The sequence below is a fragment of the Ischnura elegans genome, chromosome 7, assembly GCF_921293095.1.
Source record: "Ischnura elegans chromosome 7, ioIscEleg1.1, whole genome shotgun sequence".
Classification (NCBI taxonomy): domain Eukaryota; kingdom Metazoa; phylum Arthropoda; class Insecta; order Odonata; family Coenagrionidae; genus Ischnura; species Ischnura elegans.
In genome coordinates this window covers 78,118,066-78,145,399 of record NC_060252.1, presented here as the reverse complement: position 1 = coordinate 78,145,399, position 27,334 = coordinate 78,118,066, and positions in this window count along the sequence as shown.

Below are 27,334 nucleotides of genomic sequence, written 5' to 3'. Positions count from 1 at the left end.
AAGACTGGTTTTCAATAAACGCCAAATATGCCGGGATTACATCCACAACGCGGTTCTTGAGCGCCCAGATTCTGGTCTCTTGACTCTCTCAAGTCCCCCAGAATGGCGATATAGGGTGAGGAAGTGAAAAGAAACTGATTCAGTGCTTCAAAAATTTCCGACTGCATCACTGATAGTGAACTGATAAAAATAAAAACCACAGTTTAGTTGCAATTATGTGCATATTATTTTACATTGGTCTTCAGTACGTTATACACGGGGCACGAAATTCCACAGCTTCAAACACAATTATCTTCCTTATCCTGGCGCAAAATAACTTTTTTAACAGAGGCATCTTTGCCATCTCGCATTCATACAATAACAAACGTGTTCTTGCAATTTGCAGCTCTAAATAATGCAATTTGAGTTGCAATGTTCGTAAATACATCAGATGTCGCAAACGTAGGGCTTGCAAGGCGATGGGCGACGTTTTATAAAGTATATGGTTTCATTGAAAGAGGCAAATTGGCATGAATACCCACTTGCATTTCCTAAGCTTCACCAGCCATGATGGGAGTAGCTGGCGTGGTCCTCTGGTCAGAGAAAGGGATTGAATCCATTTCGCTCTCTCACGATTCGTATTCCCCCTCGATAGCCATCCTTGGGCGTCCATCTACTCACTCATTCATGGATTCCAAAGGGATCGTCGGAAGTCTCTATTTTCTCTCTCGGCGCTAGCCATTTCGTCGAAGGGTGTATTCTCACATTTGCGGGCGGAGGGTGTCATCATCACGCAAGCTGGGTATCCTATCTCTCGTACGATTTATTGCACATCTCTCGGTTGGTTGCTCGAAACCCTTAGTTTTGACATTCTTGCACTTCTTTCTTTCTTTAGGGAATCCATTGACTTAAAGTGTGATCCATAGTGAATAAAGATTAAAAACATTTTTTATATCTTCACAGAGATTACATATCCAGGCGAGGGCGAGTAAGTGAGTATAGACTTTCAAAAAAAGAACAAATTCACTTTTAAAATTTTCATTTTTCACCAAGTGAAAGCAGAAGTGATCGATTCCATGTGATCCATAGTTTTATTTTATAAGTTTTTCTTCTCCTGAGATCTTATGTTGCACTAGATGCAGTCCAATCATTATGCTTTCCTCACTAATTTTAAAATAATGCTTCGGAAATATGTCCTTCATTTCATTCTCTCTTATTACTTGAAATACTTTCCCCAAGTTCAAATTTTTCAGCTTGCCGTATTTATTACCCTTTTGTCAGTATCTTGAATTTTTAAATAAAAATTCTTAATGCACTGAATAGTAGAGGCCTTCACGTTGTAGAAATCCATCTTACTGATTTGTGAATGAAAAACTTTGCTGTTTCTACAATTTGGAACTTTATTTTCCTGACTAGTTTCGATACACTGTATCATATTCTATTCTTATTCTATCCCTGTATCATAAGCTAGTCCTATGAATATGATACAGTGTATCGAAACTAGTCAGGAAAATAAAGTTCCAAATTGTAGAAACAGCAAAGTTTTTCATTCACAAAAAAAATTCTTAAATAACAGAGGCATTTTTGCCATTTCGCATTCATGAAATAACGAACGTGTTATTGCAATTTGTAGCTCTACATAATGAAATTTAAGATGCAATGTTCGTAAATAAATCAGATGGCGCAAACGTACGGCGTGTTAGACGATGGCGACGTGTTGTAAAGTATATGTCCTCTTTAATATTCTGAAATAGTGCAATAAAATTCGAAATCTGTTTCCCCATCACATAAAATGGTCACAATTTTACAGCTGAACTATTTTTCATTGTAACGTATTCATAAAGAGAAGAAAAGAACGTGGTTCCTTCGAGTAAAATCTGTTTTTTTTACAGTTAAATGAAGCCTCTTATTTCATTATGATTCATAACAAAAATGAACTTAGTAATATTCTTTCTTCTTAATACTTTAGTTTGCCAAGGAATATGTGACAGCGTAACTATTTTTGAAAAATTTCAAAACATATAGGCAAGCAATTTCAATCTACGGTATTAGCTGACTGATGAATGTTTTTGGTGTCGTTATTTCGAAGGCGCAGTTGGATTTACTGGTTAAGGCGAGGTTACAAACATCAAGTAAAAAATCGCAGATTGTGGCATTAGGCCATTCAAAAACCAGAAAAAACTGAGGGATGGAAAAACTAAAAGTATTTTTACTTTATTTCGGCTTTGATTTTGAATGATGCAGTTATGGATAATTACATTAATTGTATTTTGTAGTTAATTGCTATCTATTCTTTTCAGGAATGAATGTCGGATGAAGAAACTAAAACTATTTTCGTATATTTCGACTTTAATTTTTGAAAAAAAATTTTTTTTTGAAGAAAAGGGTATGAGGTAATTACATAAATTGTAGACTTTTATTAATTGATATCCATTTGAAATGGATTGGCTTCACCTCGCAACTAAACTTACGTTGAAGACGGTTATTGGATTCAGGAAAGCAACGGAAGGGAAAGGAAATCTTGAGGTTCCTTGACAAAGAAGCTGGAAGGGAAACCCGGAAAGTGGTGGACGGAACGAAGCAGTCGGGAGAGAAATATGAGATGGGGAGGGGACCTTTTATTGGCTGATAATTTCAGGGTTTCTGTGGAGGATAAACGAAATCTGATTGGCTCGGGAATTCCAATGGGGGATACGAAGTTAGGAAATAATATCGCAAGGAGGTGAGGAAAGGGTTCAAAATGGTGTGGGCAAAAATTGAATAAGCAGGCGTGGCATGATAAGTGTTTGAGGGCAGAGATTTTCGGGAGCTGAGGTGGGCGAATGGTGGGGGCTGAGACCGACAAATATGGAGAACTGGAAACGGCACCGCGTGGGATAAACCTCAGAAAATGTGGGCAACCAGAGAAAGTTTGAGGTTCAATCCTCTTAAATCCTTTTTACGGTCAAAAATATCTTCGCTGCTACATTAAATTCATGCGAAAATAATGAGAAAAAAATCGTCAGATGATGCTTTTCATAAAGTAGATGTTAAGATCGTAAGCTTTTCCGTCGAATACTATTAATGAAATGTTCTCTGGTTTGACACCGGGTCTTAACTTAGAATAAAGTTAACAGTAACACTACGAGCCTAGAATAAATCGTTTATCCTTAAAAATAATGGAACGATAAGTTAACCTTTCCTCTTGAGATATGAAGAGTGATAAATAAAGAATATAATTAAAGCCCTCTAGAATGATAAATAAACTAACAATAATGTTTATCCGGTTTTTAAGTAAAATCAAGGGTCTTGAGCAGCCTTACTCGGTACCAAAACTGAGAAGATTTTATCTATCATAAAGTAACTTGCGACCATTACCTTTTGGATAAATCCTCATTTACACTATGTAACAATTTTATAAAACAACGTTTGATAAACACAGTTACATAACATTTTCAAACGCCCAAACTAAACAGCAACAAAATAATATAGCATAGTCAAATAACTTCTTTTGATCTTTACCGACACTGGATGGGAAACATGTATCACTGTTATATAACATATTTTCGGTGTTACATAACAAAGTTAAGTAATTTTTTGGTTTGCCAAAGTGCATTCATTTAATGTGTCATGTAAAATTGTTGTATAAAATTGTTATATAACATCTGAATTTCGAAAAACTGCATTCCATAGCAAAAATTTAGATAACAGTGTTTTTTTACTTATTGTTAGTGTAAATGAGGATGAATACTCATTATTCAGAAACATAGAAATTCATCTTAAAATTGAAGAGGGGCTAATTATGGGAGAGTAAGTAGGATATATCTTTTGATAGGGAGCGTAGTGATCCAGTGGTCGGAGCGGTTGACAGACGCTCTTTATCAAGTCTCCTGTATTGTTATATCTGCATTTTCGTTGACAACCCCTCCAATGCTAGTTTATTTTTCACTTCAAAGTGGAGGGGTTTACACATCGTTTTCATTATTTTTAAACATATATGTCTTAGGTTCCTTGTTATGGTTGTATCCGCTCATTTAATATTATCGCCCCGTAAGCCACCTTCAGTGACGGATAGAGGGAGGTATTGGGGCTGAATCCACTTATCTATGTATGTCCCAACAAAATTTAGGATGTCTTTGGTAAGAATATTTTGATAAAACTAGTAACTCTTTCTTCTCTCTTCACTATAAAGCTTGCGGGCAAAGAAAATAATGCCTCTTGAAACACAATCTTTAAGTAGGCAGTAAAACTGGCTCGGTAAGATAAATTTAAATGGCTATACAGGAGAGAGATGGTAACAGTAAGGCATTTACTACTTGAAAATGGAGGTGGAAAGATATTATTGTTCGTGATAAGTTAACTGTAATTTTTATTAATGAGTTACTTGCCATATAGTCCTATTTGAATTAGAGCGTTAAAATTTTATTATCACATAAGACCTTCATTTTGGCCTCTTATATTCTTCAATCAAACTTTTGCTCATACTTTGCATTGAGTACGAGTTCCAATAGTGTAATATTTTTGTGGTGCTGATACCATAGTTTATAAGTTTTTACATAGTGTAACCACGGTTATCAGGACAATATAACGTAACTCTGACTCTCTTCCCAAAAAAATATAAGGTTCACGCTCTATTAGCTTAGTGCGTACGGAGTAGGCTCTTTCCTCAAGTATCAAACCAATCTTTGAGTGAGAAACGACTCCGCAGGGGACATGAAATGAATGAATGCGCGTGGATGCAGAATGGAAAGTAAGCTGAAAAAAATCCAGGAGAGGCTGACGACATACCGATCTGAAATGGAATGAAGAAGTGCTCCTTTGAGGGATGCGTTTCCCTGCCTCCTCCCTATTGGCCAGGTGATGTCTTTTTTTGGTTGCAAAGGGGTGTGTGCCAACACTCCTTGGCCGTTCCCTTTCCTTCTCGAAGTTGGGCCCACTGGCGACATAGGGCGGACCTGATTCGGCAGAAAAAGACCCGGAGGAATTCGAAACGCCGACTAAAAGAAACGGCCGGGTGATGTACGGATATAATGGCTTATGGAGTCCTCACTGGAATGGGCGGGGCTCACCTGGAGACACTAGCAAAGACTATGCTGCAGCGAGGGTAGTCCCCGCCCCCCGGAATGTAGAAAATCAATTACTTCGCTTCGTCGTAAAAGAAAAAATAAATCGTAAAATCATGAATTTACAACAGATTTCTTTGAAAAATGAATTTTTTTCGGTAATGAAAAGTATTAAAATGAGTTTACATAACTACCCTCTATTTAGTACCCCCTTTTTCCAAAAATGTTCCCCCTGGTTTTGGACCCCTCCAGAACGAAGTTCCTGGCCTCGCCACTGGCTAGAAGAATCAAATATCAAACCTACTACTTTATTGCGCAGCCATTTCAGAATGCTGGACATGTGGGAACTGTAGCCAGCATTTTAAAGCCCTGGACTATTGTCAATGAAAGCAATGTTTTGCATTTACACATAGTCCATCGGATACTTTGTGACTCTTTTGTTATAATTTGACTAGATTTCATTCCAAAATTAGCTTGATAATATACACCTTGACAAATATTTAATGTTTGACGAGGGTTTGAATGGAGAATGGGATTCTCTAGTCCTAATATCGTCCAATATAGACGAATTATTTCTATTATTGTACTCTGCATTGAGTTTGAATTCCTATCGTCTGACACCTTTGTAGTTATGAGTTCATATCTATATTTTATAAGTGTATATATTATATAGCCTTAATTTGGAATAAAATTTTACATAACTCCAACTAGCTCTCGTCCCAAAAAATTTATAAGGTACATTTATTGTTCAGGCTTAGTTCATTGCACCCCAAGCATTGTACCATTGCAAGGGAGTAAAAAATTTGGGCGTGCGTTACCTGTCCCTTGGCATCAAAGCCCATCAGATGTCAGTAATGTTTTTGAGCATGCAGGTACCATTTTATGAATGTACTTCCGATACCTGCCTGGTATGCATCTACGTCTGCCTATAATGGGAGGACTGCCTCAAACGACAAGTTATTTCATAATTCCATTTTGCAGTTTCGTGCTTAGTATCCTAGCATACCCCACTATTAACTAGCGAGGTAACATGAAGGGTGCTGTGTTTATGCAGGTGAAGTAGTCTATGAGATGGAGTCTACAGTGGAGAAACATTTTATTCAATGGAAAAGGGTTGGAGTAGAAGGTATGAAGTTGAACCCTTTCTACAGTTGAGCGCGCTAATGTCTAATAAAATTCACTTTTAAATGGGTTATCTACCGAGATTTAACTCCACTTGAGGTCATTAACTCCGGCAGGCTGGAAGGGCGCAAGGGTTGTATTTTTTCTCATGGCGACTCGTATTACTGATTCTCGAGTATATCTGCTTCACCGCATCTGATCCACAGATGGGATGGGATGTTGGTAAAAGGGCCTGGTGAAGGCAAGCGGAGGAAATTATGCGTTAATTCCTAACCCCTTGTGAGCATATTCATGGCCTCTAAACATTTCCGCATGACCTGACGGACAGAAAACTGCCCATGAAACATTAAATGAACTTTTAATGCGAAGAGAAAGAGAAATTTAATCGTACCTTCAATCATATCATCATATATTTATGGACTGATTTATTTATCTGGAGTCATGAGCCCCGACACTTAAATTATCGAAATATCTATTTCCGTCATCCATTATCTGATGAAAATGGATATTAGTGAAGGTAAGGGTTATGATTATTTTTGGTGTCGTGTCAACTGATAATTTTATATATATTTTCCCCTCGGAATGCATCTTTTTGCCGTAAATGAATAAAATGAAAGGTGGGACTATATAGACTATCAAGTTTCCTCTTTTCACAATTAAGTTATTCGTTTTCGAGCCAGATTTTTAAAGGCGTGGCAAGCATATCTTGTAATATTGTTAATAATTTTTTGAGAAAAAGCTGAAAAGTGAGAGTAAATAATGTGAAGGTTTGCGTTGGTTATACATCCGATGAATTTGAGGATACGAAATTTGAGTACCTTGGAATATTTTCATTTATATCGAAGTGTGTGCTTTTTGTGTTAAAAGTAACAGCAGGAAAATATTACCATTTTCATCCACCTCTTAAGTACTAAAAAAACTGCTAACTTTGGGATTAACCAGCTACTTAAAGTGACGATTGTTAATTTTACTCGGTTTTAATTTTTTATTAATGCATCGGCACATTGCTCGCTTTACTTGAAGTACCAAATCGGAAATATATAGTGGTTTGATTATTTTTTGAATACATGTTATTGGCCTTTTCCGTATTAATGGTCATTTGTATATGAAATATTAATTTAGTTGATCATAAAATCTAGCATAAATTATTCAAGATTGAAAGCTCTTAAAATGTAGATAATCACTAAAAAGATATTCGGTGGAATGTATCAACTAAAAGGCCCTTATTCTCTTCAGTATAGGTATAAACTTACAATGAAGCGACAAATTTCCCATCCTCCATGACTCACAACCGTCACATCCCCGCCTTATTCTCTCTACTCAACTACACGAGTATCCAGACCAGATATTTCATGACATAACACGTCCTCTTAGCCTTCTTCCCTATAAAATTACCTTACCTAATAGGCCAATGAAACCTTCGGAGGTTTTAGGCCTCACCTCTGTCATCTCTCCCGGTCTTTCATCCAGCCAGCATCTAATTCCATTCTTCTGGCCTCGGGCGGGCGGCGAGCGGCAACCTGAGCGGCAAGTGAGCGGCAGTGGTGGCTACAATACGAGCGGCAATTTTCTTACCGCTCTTCGAATTTCCTCCGTTGTAGTGCCAGTGCATTTGAAGATGGCAAACAATGAGGACGTCGTCTATTTATTCTTACTGCCAGATAATTATCTTTTAAAATAAAAACAGTTTTCTCGTCAGTGTAGAGTTTTTGAAGTTGTTACGTTGATCATCCTTTCCCTTGGGCTACAACCTTGCCGCGGTGGAAAGGCTTGTGCGTTCCTATGACCCCAAGAGCTGCACTGGCGGTATTCATTCTAAATTATTCCCGGTAGGGCCACCCATGCCAGATAGGTCGAAGGGTAGGAGCCAGATGAATGGTAGTCCACGTGATGGTGTCACGTAAAAAACACTGTTGGAATGGAAATGGGAAACCCTACCAACTATCTCTTCCCTGAAAACATGGACTACAACCAAAGGTCCTCGGGGTCGTCAACATGCAATATCCTTTTAGAGACTAATCATCATCATCAGCAGCGATCAAGAAAGAAACAACCCGGAGGCCGCTTTCCCTTTGGTACACCATCAGATACCGCTTTTATGATTGTGCCCTCTTCTCTTCTTTTACATGGCCTGCCCATCTTAAGGGGCGTTTACACTGTGTAACATGTTATATAAACATGTTATATGTAACAAGTTACTTGTAACATTTGTTTAATATGACATTTGTTATACAACGAGAGTTCAGTGAAGCCATAAATGCACAAATAACATGTTTTAACATTACAGATTCAGTCCTAGCCCAACCGTCAACTGGCTATCCCCACCATGCGCCTCACCTCTTTTCTGTAACATGTTACACATTTTTCTACTTCGTTTGGGATACCAAAAAACTTGTTATATACACGAATTTTTGTTTTGTAATAAAATGTTACGTGTAACTTGTTACACGGATTTGTAACTTTATCGTAAAATATGTTATATGTATAATTGTTTAACACGCAGGAATTATGTTATATGTAACCTATTTATATGACATGTTACACAGTGTAAACGCACCTTTAGTCTTCTACTTTTCATCTGTGCTATTATGTCTCGATCTTTATAAAGTTCTCATAGTTTTTTGTTGGTTCGGATACTCCATTTTGCCTCGATGTATATGGGACCATAAATGCATCTTAAAATTTGGTTTTCGAAAATTATAAGCTTTTTCTAAACTCTGGTTTGAATTTACCCACACCTGTGAACCATAAAAGACAACTGGTTGTATATTAGTTTTGTAAACACGAATTTATGCCTTATTAGGCAACATTGACCATGCAACGTACAATTTGGGGTTAACAACCATACACCCTAAGGGGCGCATCCAATGGGGTACGTGGTTGTATTGTGGTTTTGTAAACCCATATTTTGTCTTTTTTGATAACATTTTGCTTTTTAAAAGCCCTAGTATAGCTCAATCACATTCTTGGCCTTATTATTAAAGTATTATGTAATATTTTTGTGGTGATTTTTGACCCCCCACGTAAGCGAAGCATTACGTGTTATTAAAGTACGTCTTAGGAAAACCCTCACTCTACTTACTCGATTGCGCAAGAGTTTCTGATGTAATTAAGAAGACCAATTGTTTAATACTATTTATCTTGCGTATCTTTCGCAACGTAAAATGATCACCATAAATAAAATAAAGTAATTTAGCAGGATTTAAGGGAATATCAAATTAATTTAAGTAATGTTTAATAAATTTTCATTAGAACGTGTGTTCAACATCGGCGTTCTGTATAATATTTAAAGGAATTACTTCAAGAGTAAAATAAGCCGAACTCTCTTCTCGACCAGGGCACTTTCAGTACGAAAAGTAAGACCTTCCTGTCTAATGTAAGCAATGCTGTGACACCCCCGAAGCCAGACACATTGAGTAGACACGAAACCCCTCCCAAAGATGTCCTGACATAATATATACTTGAACGTCTCTTTAAGTTTTTTTGAAATGTGGAATAACAAAGAATTATGCTCATTATCTCCAATTAATAGGCATAAAGGAAAATGATGCTTTAAGGTACGAGTTTTATGCATGATTTTTCATTCCTGATGACATTTTTTTTCTGGCCATTCTAGTCCTTGGTGGAACTAGAGTAAAACTTCTCTCTGAGCTTCTGGAACAGAGTAAGTGGAGTCACAGTGACTCTTTTCTTTTTCACCATCCACAACCAGGGTTGACGATTCCCTGGAACACCCGGCAGAGGTTGAATCCAACAGTTTTTGCCCCACCGCTCAACCGTCCTCGGCCGTCGAAGCGATTCGGATTGATCGCAACTGAGGAGAGGCAATGATACTTGTAACACGGAGCTCTCTGTCACTAACACAAAGGTTTTTTCATCATTATTTTTATCGTGCCGTCATGGGAGGTTAAAAAGTCAGACATACCAAAGGGAAAGGTGCGGAACACTTTTGGATTCGTCGCTCGTGGTGGTTGTCGGACGGCGTTGAAAAAATGGCGTTTTATTCACGGGAACGAAGCAAATGGTGGGGTAAGCGGTAGGTATAAGGGCGTCGGAAGTATGCGGAGAGTTTTTGTGGGGGAGAGTTGAATATGCGCACATTTTAACAGCGGGTTCGAATGTCTGGGATTAGAATTGAAACTTTGCTTGTCTAGACTTTTTCTTTGGTTTCCAGACGTCTTCAAATGCACCAACTTTAATCAATACTTTTATTCCCCTAGGCCAAGGAAAACATGCTAGAGCGCAAAATGCAAAATTGATATGAATTGCGTTCATGCCATCGAAGAATAAGTTTTTTTACCAAATTATTTTTTTTTAATATTTCGTTTTTGTAAATATGTAGAGGAGATATTTTGCTATTATCATCATAATTAGTCAGCAATCCTAAGATTGGTTTGACGCAGCTCTCCATTTCTCTTTCCTATCCGCTAGTATTTTAGTGTGAACGTAGTTAATCTCTTTTACATCCTTTATAACCTGACCTATGTAACTCATTCGTGGCCGTCCCTTGCCCTTCTTCCCTTCCATCTGTCCTTCCACGATAGTCTTCATCAGGCCATCATGTCTCATAATGTGGCCAACTAAGTTGTCCCGCCTTCTCCTAAATATTATTTAGAAGAATTATCTTTTCTCCCACTCTTCTTAACACTTCCTCATTGCGTACTCGGTCGATCCACTTGATCTTCAACATTCTTCGGTAGCACCAAATTTCGAATAAGAGTTTATCTCAATAAATCAGATCATTAAATCGGCAACACATAAAACATCAAAGTTTCTTTGGATACTATATTGCATCTGTAGTCTCATCTCACCATGAACATTTTTGTGTCCCTCTTCCAACTCCGAGTGCCAAAATTATTGTTCCACGTGCCACCGAGCATGCCTTAGGTACGCTACCCTCCCCGGACTGGGACCATCCAACCCCGCCCCTTATTGCTTAGTCTCCCCTGTGTAACCTTTTTTCTCCCCCACAGTGGTAAAGAAGACACAGTGGCATAGCTGGGCTTTAAAAAATCTTCCTTGTTCCGTTTTTCCCCAACCCTCCCGCGATGTCATCGCAACAAAACTAATCCCTCATTCGTCAGAATGTTAGAGATGGAGGAAAGGAGTAATTCTTTGTCTGGCGTTTCATTTATTTATTTATTTCCATTCTTTTTCGGCTGGGGTGCAATACTTTATCATTTTTATTTCGGGGCTTGTCGCGGAGGAGAGTGTATTGAAAAAAGAAAAACTGGGTGTGGGTCGACACGGATTGAAGAAGCAATATCGCACGAAGCCGCTCTCTGCGAGTGTGAACATACTAGTCTGCGCTCCTGAAAGTTTTATGAAATTTCATTCGAAACTCTCTCTCTCTCTCTCTGTGTGTCTGCACGTTCATTTTTTCCCAACGCCAAAACCTTTTGTTAACCCTCGAGAATCGCTGGGGCATAAACTTGTACAATAGTGACACTAAGCGCTCCCGGAAACTAGCATATGGGAACCAAAGTTTACTGATTAATATTTGAGACGGAAAGAAGCTCTTTCCATTGTGAAGTGCCTTCATTTCTGTCCAAGGTCTCACTATCCCATTTTGATTAGAGCCCTTGTCCTTATACGTTACGTCGTCGTTTCTTTTTCCATTCCGAGAATTCTTTTTCATTCCATTTTGCGCTGTCAATGAGGAAAGTTTGAACATATGTCCTTATTGTTAGAATTGTTTTACTCTGGCATATTTACTCAAAAATTGAATTGCTTTATTCTGCTGGAAGAATCATTGTAAAGCTAAAAAAAGCTGTAATTTAAAATCATTATAAATGGCATGGTCAAAAATGTCTGATATATGTAAGCATGATGTTTTAAACAAATCAATTATATAATTTTACGAATACCATCCCTGGAAATAAGGTGGTAGGATCTGGGTTTTCGATAGCGTACTTGAACTACCTATCAAACTGGCCAGCTTCGGTGGCTGTGGATTTAAGTCTTTGTCTCCCAAACCAAAGGTCACACCTGGGTAGGCGGATCGTTTCCAGTGCAAGGGTATTTGTGATCGTCATTGTAGTTTGTTAAAAAATCACAATATAAAAGGCCATACTGTTCTGTTTTCGGGGATCATGTGTATGTATTAAGAAAATAAAAATAAGTGTATTTGGAAATTGAAAAAAATAATTTTTAAAAGAAGTAATATTTTGTAGAAAACATATAATTGAAAATAACGTGATTATGTAACTAAAATCACTTATTTTTAACTTTCCTGGCCGAGTTATTTACTTCATTGGAGTAATTCGACAACATATTTACTTCTCGAAGTGCCCAAAGGAAGTAATTGTTAGATTTTCCTCGAAAATATTTTTGCTCATGACCATTCCTACATTAATTCACTTATCTGTCAAGTATTCATAGACGTCATTCATGAGTAGATTCCGAGATAATTTTTGTCTAGAAAGTGCCTGATTATTCATGTCACCCCATCACATTATTTTGTTTTAATACATATATAAATATTTTTGTTATAGTTTGAGAACAGTTCAATAATTTTACAAGTCACTTTTCACCCATTTTTACAATATATACATCCTAAGTAAAAGGCCTTTCATTCTTACTTATGCGAATATATTGTTGATTTCGTAATGTCTACTTACCTACTTATGTAACATGAGCAGCATTCTCTGCCTAGGATCAGTTTAATTATGTCTGGTCAACTCTATCTATAAGATGATGCATTCTTTAACTTCACCTAGATATGGTTGAAAGTTCTGGTAAGCTTCTGTTTAAGATCAGATTTCAAACTAACCAGAACTTACTATCACCGCCAGGTTAAATGGAAGGCTGTATCATCTTATGGTTAGCGCCAGCTTGTCATTATAAAACTTGCTATAAGTGTTTTATTTTATATTTAATATGTTATAAATTGCAACGTCCCATGGCTGGAATGGTCCATTATTGCGTTTGTTGTAAGTTGTGAAAATTATTCTACCGATTAAACAGTGGTGAAATATAGCGCATTTTTGAGGAGGGTCTTCTATGATTACCTAAGTGAAAGTAGGTGATCAAGACCTATTGTAGGCTCTATGGGTGAGTATTGGGTAGTTAATGGGTGGATAAGCAAAGCACGGTCAGCATTTTCATTTAATTTAGCAGTGCGGTGACAACGCCAGAGCAGTTTAACCAAACTTTTTCACCGCTTTGGCGAAGAGAGGCAGCTTTAAGATGAGATACGGAGGAGACAGAAGGTATGGATGGAACGAAGCGGGGAGTGGATGTTGAAAATGGTGTAAGAGGGTAGAATGTTAGGGAAACGAGGGAGGGGAAGGAAAAGGATAGGATTTTAAGATAGATTGAAAGAGAGTAGGCCTTACAGTGAATTAAAGAAGGCAGTGCTGAAAGGAAGGGGAGGCTCCCAGATCACTTCTTCAATACTCAATGGAAACCTACCTTAATCGGTAGAATTCTATAATAATAAGTAAAATTCACTGGAACAGTTATAACAATTTATCTGGCATCTTCTCTTTCCTATTAAAATTCAAAAAGAGGCTATCAAATTTCATTCCGTCCGCGAATTTCATTCTCTCCTTCCCCTGTGTCCTTTCCTTAGTGTCTTTAATAAACTTCAGTGAGGTTAGCGAAGTGGGTGGAGTTTTGGCTTCCCAGACAGTGGGTCTAGGTTGGAATCTCGACGATTGCTGAGTATTTTCTGAGAATGCCCGATCCGTGCTTGGGTTCTTTGTGGAGGGATTTTCGAGTACATCGCGTCATTCGTCGAGTGGAGTGTTCAGTCGTGGTCTAAGTGGCAACTTCCGTTAACAGTAGGATGATATTGAGGCCGAGTTTCTCTCCAACCTTTCTTCCTAACCCTTGTCTCACTGCCAAAATGACCCTGTCGGTGGCCTCCTCTAAATACCTTCCCACCTACTCATTTCAGGGACCTCGTTATCTCTGTGAGTGCTGTCCTTGGCTGCTGATCTAAGGGCCACGGGTTTAAATTTGGGATTAAGCCTTCGGACATCCCGAAGAAAAATCCTCGAAATTCAAGGTGGCCAATTATGGTGAACAAATGATGGCGGATGGCATAAAACGGAGAAAAAAGTGGCGTGTAGTTGTAGGACAAGGTTTTTGTCGTCATAGGGATGCTTAACTTGAGCAAAGGTGAGTCCGGTCAGTAAAAATCCTCGTAAAATGTTCTCGGGATCGCCACCGGGTCAGGAACTGCATAACTGCCGAGGTTTCGATGCCCGACTTGGCCATCGTCCTCAGGTTTGTGAGTTCAGGGTGAGTGAAGGCAGGGAGTGAGTCACTCAAAGTCCTGAGGGCGATGACCGAGTCGGACATCGAAACGTCGGCAGTTATGCAGTTCTTGACCCGGTGGCGATCCCGAGAACATTTCACGAAGTCTATTCGCCGGGAAAGCACTAAATCTTTCTTCAGAATTAAATATAGTTGGCTGAGGAATTGGCTCCCCTACCATTAATGTGTGAAATTCACACACCTAAAGCTAAGTATGGGGTAAGCTCTACCCTTACCCATCCAAACAAGCTTTCTTGTTGAATCACTGCGTGAGCGATTACCATTTTCATGCCATTCTATTGAGGCATCATTGATTTTCCAGCTAATGGATATCATGCGACGGAGAAAATCACGAAGTTCGGTGAAGGCTGCATGAATTAAGTTTATTTTTTAGGAATATTTGAATTGTACAAGGGGGCAGGATTGTGCAGGATTGAATGATTGGAATGGGTAAGGGGGAATTTTGAGAAGGATGCAGCTGACAGGGGAGGAGTGGGAATGAATTATAAATATGAATGTAGGTGCTTATACGCTCGACCCTATATTCATTCGCATCGAATATACAAAGGGGAATCGGGGAGGTCCAGCCATTCCGATAGCCTCGCACCCAGGGGGCCGCATGTTTGCACGACCGTAGCGCCGAAAGCGGCCGGAATCGAAGACCGCCGGATACGATCGTCGGGGGCGGCGGACGGCGATTCTCTTTTGTTCGGGGACCCGGAAAATTATGTCACCGCCCGTGGATTAAGTTCCGACGTTTATGGTTGCCACGATCCTTTAATTCAACGCCACGCCCAGCCTATTCCATGACGGCGATTATTTGAGTCTGGTGAATACGTAATGGCGGCTTTGAACCTTTTTTATTTCTTGTTTTGACGTGGGTGGATGTGATGGTTGGCTGAAAAAGAAGGCATTGATGAATGTAATGTAAGTTCGTTGAAGTGAGTGGTGCATGCAATGTAATTGATGTTACGATTATTACCAATTTCATATTAAGCAAGTAAAATTTCGAATTAAATTTCGTTTTAACATTTTAAACTACTATTAAGAGTATGGTTTCATTCTTTAGGTCTACTTTAGTGAAGAAATTAAGGATTGAATATGTATTTTATCATTCAAGCATGATTCATCTCCATTGAATTGATCTTTATGAAGCATTAAAATCTCATTTAACTGTATTTTTTAAATCATTTTTACCTACTTGTTTTTTGTGCTACCGCACTCAAGGTAGCACAAAACATCTTGGTTATATGTAAAGACATCGGCGCAATTTTTCCGCCATTGTTTTCCCGTGGGAACGAATTCATTTTCATAAGGATAATTGCCTTAAGTGCATCAGTTCATCTATTACCTCAATTGTAATCCATATTCTTCATCATCAGTCAAGAGTATGCCATCAATTACAAATGACACTAGTGATGTTCTTCTGGGAATGTGTTCATGCCGTATCTGTGATATTATCTCTCATAAAATTCTTTTATGTCTCTTCTCATTTTGAATGAATCTGCCTTTAATTTCTTGTTAATATCAAATAACTCTATGCTTCTACGATGGCCTTGCGTCTTTAGCATTACCTTTTTTTCCGGAAATATCTATTTCTATCTTCATCAAAGTTAAAATCATCCCATTTTTCGTGCCATTACCGCCACAGATTATTTTTTTTGATAGGAATTTGAATTAGAAAACCATACGGCCGGTAAAATGTGGCAGTATTACATTTTGAACAATTATTGATTTTTAGGTGTAATATCTTCACCGACTCCTAATGTAATGCCGATATAATATATAAATGTTTATGCTTGTCGTAATTTTTCAAAAACATAGAAGTAGCATAAAATGTTTCTTACCGACGTTTGATAAGGCCTATTTATCATTAGATCATACTATTTGCTTAATTTAGGAGAATGTTTTGGTTTCAATGTGAATGAATCATTTGGAAACTATTTATCCAAACTTAGGTCTTTTTCTCAGTGACTCTAAATATTTGTTTTTGGAAACTTGGATACATGGTTTCCTTTTTCACCTTTTTGTGGATGGGTTTTGCGATGCAGCCCGAAAACTTTTTTTATTTCACGAATTTTTGATAAAGATACTTTGCTAGTGCAGGGTGAAAATTTTCAACCACAAAATATAAAAAACCTAGGAGCATTTTTCAAGGAATTGTTTTTGGTTTCATCTAAACTCATCACGTTCGGAATTGAAACATACCTCACATAATTTAGCACGCATATTTTCCGCTGATCTGGCCCAAATGTCTTCCAGGCATGCGTTTCTTCATGGCTAATGGTAAATTATCTTGGCAGAATTGTCGTCTTTCCTCGCTCCAAGTTGTCTATGGCGGAAGAGTCTGCATAGTCGACGAGGAAACGCGACTTCCATCATCATCATCAGTCAACAATTCAATGATTGGTTTGACGCAGCTCTCCATTCCTCTCTCCTCTCCGCTTTTCTTTTCATTTCTGAGCCGTACGATATCTTTATAAATCATTCGATATGCTGTTTCACAAAATTTCACCGGAAAAGTTGACTTTAGAAGATAGTTGATTTAAACCCGTAGACATTATTAAAATTTGTGTATACAACTAATAATTAGTTCTGATTCCATTAAAAAAAGCCGTGTCAACTTACGCTTTGCCAAAATTGGTCCTTCGCTGGAGCACCCTCAAACCCTCACACTCAATATTTTTCGTAACAATAGTAGTTAGTATCACTGAAATGCGTTTATAAAGTTATAAATTCCCATTAACCTTCCGTCGGGGGCAATGGATTAGACTGGCACAGTACGAGTTTTTTTTCATTTCTCCGTGCCACGAGGCGGCGTAGATCCATGGCGATTATAGCGGATTTTTTTGACACGATTTATGCAGCCTTTCACTTTTCGCATTTATGCTGACAGATCAGTGGCGAATTATTCATCATATTTGAGCAAGATAATGGCAAAATAAAGCAAAATAAAAGCATTATTAGATAAATAAGATAAAAAACGCTGGTCTTATAGTATACAAATACACTGCATATAATCTTTCTTAATAGCCTACAGAGCACCGTAAATGGCACGTAGCCGAATCGGTCTGGGGCTGTATGACGGAATGTAAAGGAGTCTATGCATAGCATGAAAGACATCATGTAAGTGTTCGAATACACTAATAATAGTTCTTTAAACCTTAAAGGTGTACCACCTAGCTATGCTAAGAGTTGATAATGTTTTTTCACAACTTATTAATAATGTGCCTGTCAGGTACATTGCACCTACACTCAGCAATAGGGTGATTTCCTATTATTTTTTTATTGCCTAAATTGAAAGATTATGAAAAAAATCCTCGAAAACTCCTTAAAAACTTCTTGAATACCTAATCCTGGAGTACATATTTCACGCTTTTAAATTTTTAAATGACGATTACGTGATTATGTGAAAATGGAAAATTTTCAAGCGCGCGAAAACGCGACGGCTAAGTATGAGTTCTGGGAAAAGCCCGTGTGACGTCTGGCTGCTGCTGTGTGAGGCCACCTGGAAGCGAGACTATGAACGCTGCTATGACGCAGGTTGCTTGCTGCCGAGCTTGGCGGTAGCGTAAAGTACCCTGCTAGCAGGTAGCGCTGGGCTTAAATAAAGATTATTATATATCAAACGAAGAAAACTTTCCGACTTTTTTTTCCGACCGGCAATTATAATAGGTGATTATTAAGAGATGTTTCCCTGAGCTCTGTGCCTCATGCATGCATTGGTAATGTCAGACGATGTAAATCTCCTATCTACTCGTATAGAAACTAGGTCCCTGTGGCGTCACGTGGAGTGGCATCGCATGGCCGCCAATCTGGCCTTTTTCAAATGACGTTAAAATTGACCATTAACATTCGTTTAAAATGGGATTTCTAAAATTAAATAATTATGAATACAGTAATAATGGGTAACGAATCGCAATCAATACCTTGCATTTTCGTTGATGAAGGAAACTACCCTATTGGCGAAAGGCTAAACATAAAAAAATAGAGCAAGATAGCCAATCAATAACGTAGTTTTTCTTTGTCCGTTTCTATTCATTAGTGTATAGACTCCAATGCAGACTGTGTATGCAGCGATAGTAGACTGAATTTTCTCCTGTCCCCACACCCATTCCTTTCTCTGCACTTCAGCTGACCTCGCATCATCAGATGCAAAAGCATCCATCGACATTGAGTGCCAACGACAAGCAAAATCTAGTGTTATAAATGATGTCCCTCCTCTTTATGCAGGTACTGTTGCGCAAGCAGCCATTGAAACGCAAAATAAATTGCACTCCGCTCCATTGGTGAAGCCTTCAGCGAAGAGGTTTTGAGGGTACGTTATTGAAAATCGCTCATGGGATGTATGCATTTGCGGTGGTCATTCTTATCATCATCGTCTATCCGGGAGAGAATCCAAAAAAGACCGTCCATGGGATGTGTAGCGTGCTCGATTTGTGGAGCTTCCGTGGTTGGGAGTTCGACGGAGCGATCCTTGTCCTTGTGAATGCCTCCCGTCCGGATGATAAATTACATCTCCCACGCCCATCCTTCGTCATCATAAAAGAAATAAGCGGCCATGCCCACGATTCATTTTTGTGGGCGGGCCCCCCCCCAAAGCCGTCAATTCTTCTTCTTCCTTTAAAATCCGCCCCAACCACCGTATTCTCACCTCGAACGCTCCACCCTGCGCTGACTTGCAACCCTGCCCCTCCTAAACATCAATTTAAGAAAGTTTCCACCCTCGTGATGTTCGATGAGCATTTGGTGAGAAAATGCGTCTAATCTTCCCAGTAGAATAATACGAAGAAAGGGGCTGGGGCCTGGTGTGGTGGCTAGAGTGTTGGCTCCCACCCTGTGGGCTCGGGTTCAAAACACGGCGGAGGCAGAGAATTTTTCAGAGACTGACCGATCCCTGCTTGAATGTTGTGTAGAGGACATTTCAAGTGCAACAGTCGGCCCGCCGAATGGGACGTAAAGCCGTAATTCCATTGGCGCTTTTCGTTAAGAGCAGGTTAATGCCGACGCCGGGTTTCTCTCCACCCATCCTTACCTACCCTTTCCTCATAGTGCAAATGACCCCAGCTGTCGGTCGCCTCCTCCAAATACCATACCAATACGAAGGAGGTCAAGAATTATCTTGATGGAGACTTCATGAGATGGAGAGGGTCAGTAGGCACAGATTGTCTTCGGGGTTGTCCTCCGCGTCGATTCATCTTCGTACGACAGTTTTGCCATTGTTTTCAGGCTTGAAGTGTCGGATACAAGTTCTTTTCCAGTCTTATGTAGGCTTTGGTATTGGCCAGGTGCGTCCTCATTGGTCGGCTCGCGGAAGATATTCTTCCATACGAAAATATTTCGCATATCTTCCATCACTGAGAACGTATTCTAAGGACCAACGTACAATGTTTTTGGTCCTTCTTTACATTAATGAAATTACCACGGCGGTCACGAGCAAAATCCGCCTCCTTGCAGATGATGTGGTTGCACATAGAGAACTTTACGACCATTGCGATAGACTAGCATTAGAAAAGGACATAGGTGGCGTAAATGAATAGTGCAGTACTTGGGAGTTAGCATTAAATCTTAAAAAGTATATGATGATAAATGTTTGGGAAAAGGATATATCTTTAAGAAGAAGCTACACCGCTAACGAGATTCAACAATCAAATCCCGAATTCATAAAATACTTAGGTGTCACCATTACTCGGGATCATTCATGGGGTAAACACGTAGACGAAGTATGCAGGAAAGCAAACCGTAAACCGGGATTTGTAAAAACAATTCTCCATAAATGCCCTAAATAGGTGAGAGAGATAGGCTACCTGACTGTAGTGAGGCCTAACCCTGCTGCTAACGTGTGTGACCCTTAGGAAGTGTCCCTGTGGGACCTTTATGGTAGCTGAAATCAATCCAGTACAGCGCAGGGCGACCAGATTCGTGATGAGCTGTTACGACAAAAAGGTCAGCGTTTCCAGTCTGTTACGCGAATAAGGGTGGGAAATTTTACAGGAGCGTAGATTGAAGATAGGCTAAATTTACTTAGTAAATTCGAAGGAGATAGATTCTCAGACGACGTGAAACACATCCTTTGTTTACCGTCGCACTATGATAGACGTGATCTCAGAAGAAAATAAAAGAAATAGATTGTAAAAAATAGATTTAAAATGTCAATCTTCCCCTCGCAATAGTAAGGTTATCAACGTTGTCTCAATTTATAGAATTAACGGCATCACTCGCTGGTACGACTCATTGCATTTTTGCCATAGTTCTAACTTTGCATGGATTTGCTATAGGATTAATAAGCATTGGCAAGTTTTGTCTTTGCATGAATATGCATGTATATTTTGCTCATACGCGTAAAATTTCTATGACTGTACGACATTTATTACATTTAGTAGTGATTTTTTTGCAAAACCTTACTTCGAAGATTTTTAAATTTTAAAGGCGTTATTTGTTCAGCTAAAACGATATCCATCAATTGAAATTATGAATTCAATATTACTTGGACAATAATATAAGAGGATATGTTGAAAAATATTTATTTATTTTTAAGTTTCTTCTAGCTGTTAACAAAATTAGTCATGAATGCAATGATAAAAGATTAATTAATGAAGGTAAATCATTCAGACGATTTAAAATTCAAAATAAAGTATATTTGATGTATATTGTACTAAATGTGTGGCTACATATGTGGTAGTACTAAATTCAACTAAATCAACATCAATATGAAAATATTTCGATCGAAAACTTTACTGAATATGACTTTGCCTTGATGGTACCAACTTAATAAATTTATCGACAACTGCAGTTAAGGTAACCAGGATTTAGGAAAAATTTCACTATTTATGCTGATATAACTAGGCTGATATTCTATACCTGCATGCCACCCCGCAAGGAACCTCAACAGGCGTGTAAAGGGGGTAGTTAGGGCAACAATCATCAACAAAAAAGAAAAAAAAGGAAATTATTATTTAAGCAATTTCCACGTAGTATTTCTTTCCACCCTTTATGGTTCGAGAAAATGCGAATCCCCGTAACTATGCTTTTGGTAAAATATTATGCATCATATTTAATCTTAGGCCTATTCCTGATAACTCCGCTCTAATCTCCCTCATTGACTTGTAATTTCACTTAATCCAAATCCTCCATTTTGGTAAGTTTTCTTTACCCAGCGGAGAATTTGAAAAAAAAAAACTAAACTAAATGGATGAAGAGTCTCTCTCCGGGTTTTCCTCATTCCTCTCACCCTGTTTGTTCCCCGGAAGCTATATCTTTTCGAGAGTTCTCTTTCTCCTTTGTCTATTCATATTGCCCGGGGTGACGTGTGTGGCCATGGATCAATGTATCCCCTCCAGTTCGTTATTCTTCCTTAGTTGGATCTCCTCAAACGTCAACTTCCACTTACCTTTCGCTGACACAAGCAAACCTCCTGTCCATCAATAATTCAGAGTTATCCTTCTTTCCGAGTTGAATCTCAACTCTTTTTTTATCAACGTAACTCTAGATGATATAGCGTTTGATATAATTTATATTTTGTTAAAATTATTCGCATTAATTGTTTTATCGAGTGCTCTTGCCCAATTTGTTTATCTGTTGCAGAGAGATCACACGTTGAGAAAATGCAGATTAAAGGTAAAAGGAGATAATAATGTAGTTACTGCGTGGACTTCCCCCCCAAAGAGCCTGACTCATGTCTCGAAAGGGACGAGGATATTTGAAAAAATGCCTCACTTAGCTCTTAGGATGGTATTTAAGGTATCACACCTATGGCATTTGCTTCGTCGAATGAAGTGTGAAATCGTGTTTTCGGGCCGCCTTACATGTTTAAGCCTGCATTACAAATTGAAGTAGACCACTATAGCCGTGAATGGATAAAATGTGAAGCTACTTTTATCAACGCAGTTCTGTCTCATGAACGCTAATTGGTTTTGCAATCGCGTAGGTGAGAAAATAAAGGGAATTATGACGACGGAAGATAACTATTTGGAATTCCCTCATTTTTTAGAAATTTAGAAATAATTATCGACTCCTCATCAATAATCAATAGAAAATTAAGATGATTGAAACTACATTTCTTGGCTGCGTAGCTAATTCATCAGCCTTTGAGGAATGCGATTCCCACTGTATTCGAAGTTGACAACTTCGCTAAAAGATCGAATCAAGATCGATCACGTCCTCATTGAGCTCTTCTCTGGAGAGTTACTACGATTCTCTTCGCAGTGTTTCGTCGTAACTCTCCAGTGTCCACCAGCGCGAGCACTATTACACATACAAGTCAACATGTTTGGCTCAAATAATCAACCAGTGGAATGGAAGTGAGAATATAATAATGGCCTATAGAATTATATATTATTTTTATATTGTGAGATTTCCAAGCGCGACCTAGTGAGAAGAGCGGAGAAATCTATCATATAGGTAGTTTTAAATTTCTATTAACTATTTATTAAACATTACAATATTTGTACTCATTTGAGCTTTAAAATATTCAAGTTGAACTCTTGATTCCTTAATTGGGCATAAAGAAGTTGCATTAAATATTGAGGTATTTTGTGGAGATGATATTGTAATTCCCGATATGGCCGCGTATGGCGCGTATAGTCTAGAGTACTTCTAGTGCAATGAAATTCGAGGAGTTAACAATGTCTTCGGCTTAACCGCTACGCTTTATTTTCCCATACCTTCAACAGTAAACTACTACCCCATATCCAATAAAAATGATTATGATAGTACATTATGTAACAGTGGGGTTTACTTAGTTGTTTCCAGGAACTCAGTTGCATGAAATTTTAGTTTTATTTACAAGAGGTAAAAAGCTTAGATATTTATTTCGCAAAGTCCTTTTTGTCCAAGAAACTTTTGGTTTGTTAATAAAAGGACATAATTAGTGCAAATTACTTTGATGAAACGTGAAAGAGACATGAAAGAAAAGAAAAAAATAATACAAAATAAATCTTTCCTTACTCTATATGCCTAAAAAGCTTGAAAACTAGCTTCTTCAACGCTATTACCTTGTAACATATGGATGTTTGGAACGATAATCTTTTGAGCGATGTGATAATTCTCACATTTATGCATTAAAATGAAGTAGAGCTATTAAAAAAATTGAATAATGATAGCTACACCTTAAAATATTATGTTGAACATGAATATAACTTTTATACAAATATGAGAATTATTCATAGCTAGCATCGAAACTATCATTCCTGATGGCTATTATTTCAGTACATGAGTTCAAACCTGTGTAAACCAACGTAGATCTGCCAGAAATTAGCATTACCGATAGCAATTATGAATCTGAAGTCCCTTTTAGAAGAGCCGGCTGGGTTTAATAGTGATGTCTTATTATAAAAATGTTCGATACTTGCCCTGAAATCGTATCTACCTAATTATTGATTCTTTAGCGGCAGGGAGCTGGATTACTATTAACCCTCGAGCGGGCGCGCTGGCGTATAAGTACGCCAGTCTTCGAAAAGCAAGGATTTCAACATTGTACGTACATTCTGGTCTAGAATGGCCTCCTGTATTCTTAAATTGTACTATGACTGCCTATATTGCGAGTTTTCAAAGATCATAATATTGTATCTAATTTATTTTTAGATCGGCCAGAGGAACCGATACCATTGGCGTAAAAAGGACGCCGCGAAAACAGCCGTTTACCTTGTGCCTTACTTTTCTTGAATGGCCTCGCGTATTCTGACAATTTCATTTTAATCAATAGCATGAGTTTTTTTTAAGCAAAAAGTATTGTAGCAAATTTTTTAAGTATGTAAGAATATTGGGTTCTTCCATCAAGAGTTGCGCACTCCGAATTCATTATTTAACCCTTCAGGGTGCGCGTTAAATTTTGTTACGCGTTTGAGCGCACGGGCCACACTGGTGGCCCAAATTCAATTTTTTAATTTCCTTAAGTTTTCAAAATTTCGTAAAAAAGTTTACAAACAATAAATTTGATCTTGTTTTATAGCATAGTGAACTTTTTGTCACTAGGAAAAATATTTATAAAATCAATAGTGGACCAAAATGCACCCCTGCTCCAACTCCCCTGCGATGGAGGCAAGAAATCAACCACATGCCGAGGTACCCATAAAAGTAACATGAACGTGCCGAATATTGTCTACACGTCAAAGCAGAAAAATATCATACAAAATTTGCGGCACAGCCATAAGTTATGCAGGCAGAGAAATGTTAGGCGCGTGGGTCACATATGTGGTCCAGTTACGCCCGCTTCCACTCAAGCGCTATTTATTGCTAATATTGTCCCGATTACTAAAAAACAACCATATGAGGCTTTCGACGACTAAATAATGTGCAGCTTATGAAAATTACACGTATATTATGCCATAACATATATAGCCGGCCTCGGTGGCGGTGGGGTGAAATTCTCGCCTGCCAATCCGTAGGTCGCGGGTTCGAATCCCTAACCAGGGCGTGGATGTTTGTGTTGTAAGCAGTTAATGTTGAAAAGCCCGTTGTAATGGCCGCAAAGTGCTGTTTACGGGGAAATCGGAAATAAATAAAAATAAAATAATAAGAAAAACGGCTCACGAATGAAACAGTGTGGGCCAACCATGTGGCTCAAGGTTTAACTTTGAACTCGGGGAGAAATTAAAGAGTATTAAATGAGAACCTTATGATATTTATGCCTTTGAAATAACAAAGACATTTTATTTCGGTGATTTTAGTTGCAATTTGAGTTCAAAATGCTACTTCTTTGACAAATGTTGCTATGATCAGGTGTACGTATATCTATCCTGTAAAAATTGAATATCTGTGCTAGCAAGTATTTCTTTCTCAGTAAGTATTCTACTTCTAGCCAAAGAAATACCTTGGCAGTAGTTTTTAAAACTTACTTATTTAGATGATCTCTGAGTAGCACGTATGTGGAAAATGGCTTCAGCGTTTCATTAAATACAAATATACTCAGGTATCTACATATCGTTTATTTATCTACCATTTGAGTTCATATATAGCAGATGCTAGTTTTTCATTCATATACAAAGAAACCTAAGCTAAAACAGCAATTCATTCATGAATTTAAAAGACTCAACCATTAAAAGACATTTCTTGATGCTGAATCATCGTTAAAATTAACCTAGCTAACAACCATGGAAATTTGAACCAGTTTTCGGCGTCCACCGGGTGTTTCTCAATGTGACTTTGACTGGGACAATGAGACAAATGACGCTTCGCATATGCACCAGATTTAACGGCACAGCGAGCGAGCACAAATAAATTCCAGCCCATCGCGGTGGAGAGAAAAAAAAGGAGCTCATCGCGTGTAATTTGTTGAAATGGAATGCGCTCGTATTTATATTTCCGAGCTATGTTATGATTCAGATCCAGTGTAAGTCCTGCTTTCATGCGCGCACTTTACAAGTGAGGCGTAGTTTTTCACGGTAGATTGACTGCACACGGCGAGTCGTCTTCTTTTTTTATTTTCCCGCCCGCTTCTTCCTCCCCCTTCCTTAGTCCTTGTCCGTCTCATACCACCTGCCCCAAATTCCGCACACATTCGTATCCATTCTATCCATTCCCTTCACAACTCTTCGTCTCGATTTTTTTCTTACCCATCCACCACGCGAACAAACTCTCAAAAACATTGCCTTCGCCATCTCGTTGCAACGTACCTATACGGACAGACCGGGCCTCGTGAAAAAACTTTGCGCGACCAAGTGCCCGCAAAAGTGCGATCTGTTCAAACGCGTATCACGACGGTTTCGATTGTCATTTTTTTTCTGCCATCTCTCTCTTTCGCCTTCGGATCCCCCCTGTTGAGCACCTAATGTAGAGTTGGTCAGGGATTTTCTCTCCCTGCAAGTTTTACGGCACGATGGCGCGAAGCACGAAAAAGAGTGTTTCCTTTCAAAAATTCTGCCCCTTTTTCTTGTAAGAAACAGCGTTTGACAGGAGGCGCCCCTTTCATTTTTTACTCTCCGGTAGAGAGGAACATCAATATCCTCTTCAATAAACTTGGTCCAATGCTCAAGTTTTCACGTGGAACTCTCGACGTCTCAGCCATGTATTCAGAGTGATTTTTGGAATGTAAATCGCAGTTTTTGCGGAGATATACGGAAACTGAAGCGTGACTCTCTTCCAGCCTGCTCTTTGGTATTCTGCATTATGAAGTCAGTAAGTATTGATTTATTGACTCCTCAAAGATATGTGAAAAAATATGGGAGAAAAGAATTGAGTGGTAAAAATCGTAAACGAAAATGAAACGTAAATTATAAGAATTTTCTGTGAATAGTTTATAAAATTACATTTTACAAAGAGAGATTTTAATAGAAAGTGGGTTGACACCTTGTAAAATTTTAAAATTATTAAAAATTGATCGTGTGTTTCAAATCAATATTTCTCAAGTCTTCTATTTAAAGTTTTTGACATTCAGGTCCATGTTAAAAAAATCATTTTCACTAATTTTAGGTGGAGCTATTTCCAATGCACTAGAGAGCATTGAGTGAGCCCGCAATACATCCTTTGAATATGTAGAACCATGCCATTACAGAAACATGGAAAATCTGCACCCAGAATAATAAACAGGGAAACAGTGCAACTCCATCCTCATCCAAAATCAGCATGGAAGTGAAAAAGAAAAGCCATCGTAGGCTCCCTTTCATTAATTTTATCATAGATGGACGTTTTCATCTTTTTGTACAACATCAGCCGAATTGTTTTCTAAAATTATAAGCAAAATCAGGGTTTCCAAGTTATATCCAATGCAATTTTGCTTTCATGTAGAAAGTTTTTCATTAGGCCCCATAAGTTCATAGCATTGCAAACCAAGGGTTGGTGTTCTGTATTTCTTCATGTCTCTACATCTCAAGTTAGTTCTTTTAATTCGTGTGATTCTTCTTCCTCATTTTCTTCCAAATATGCCACTAACATTCCTTCTTTGGTCTTCAGTGGAGGACTCTTCCTTCTACTCTTTCCCTCCATTTCAATTT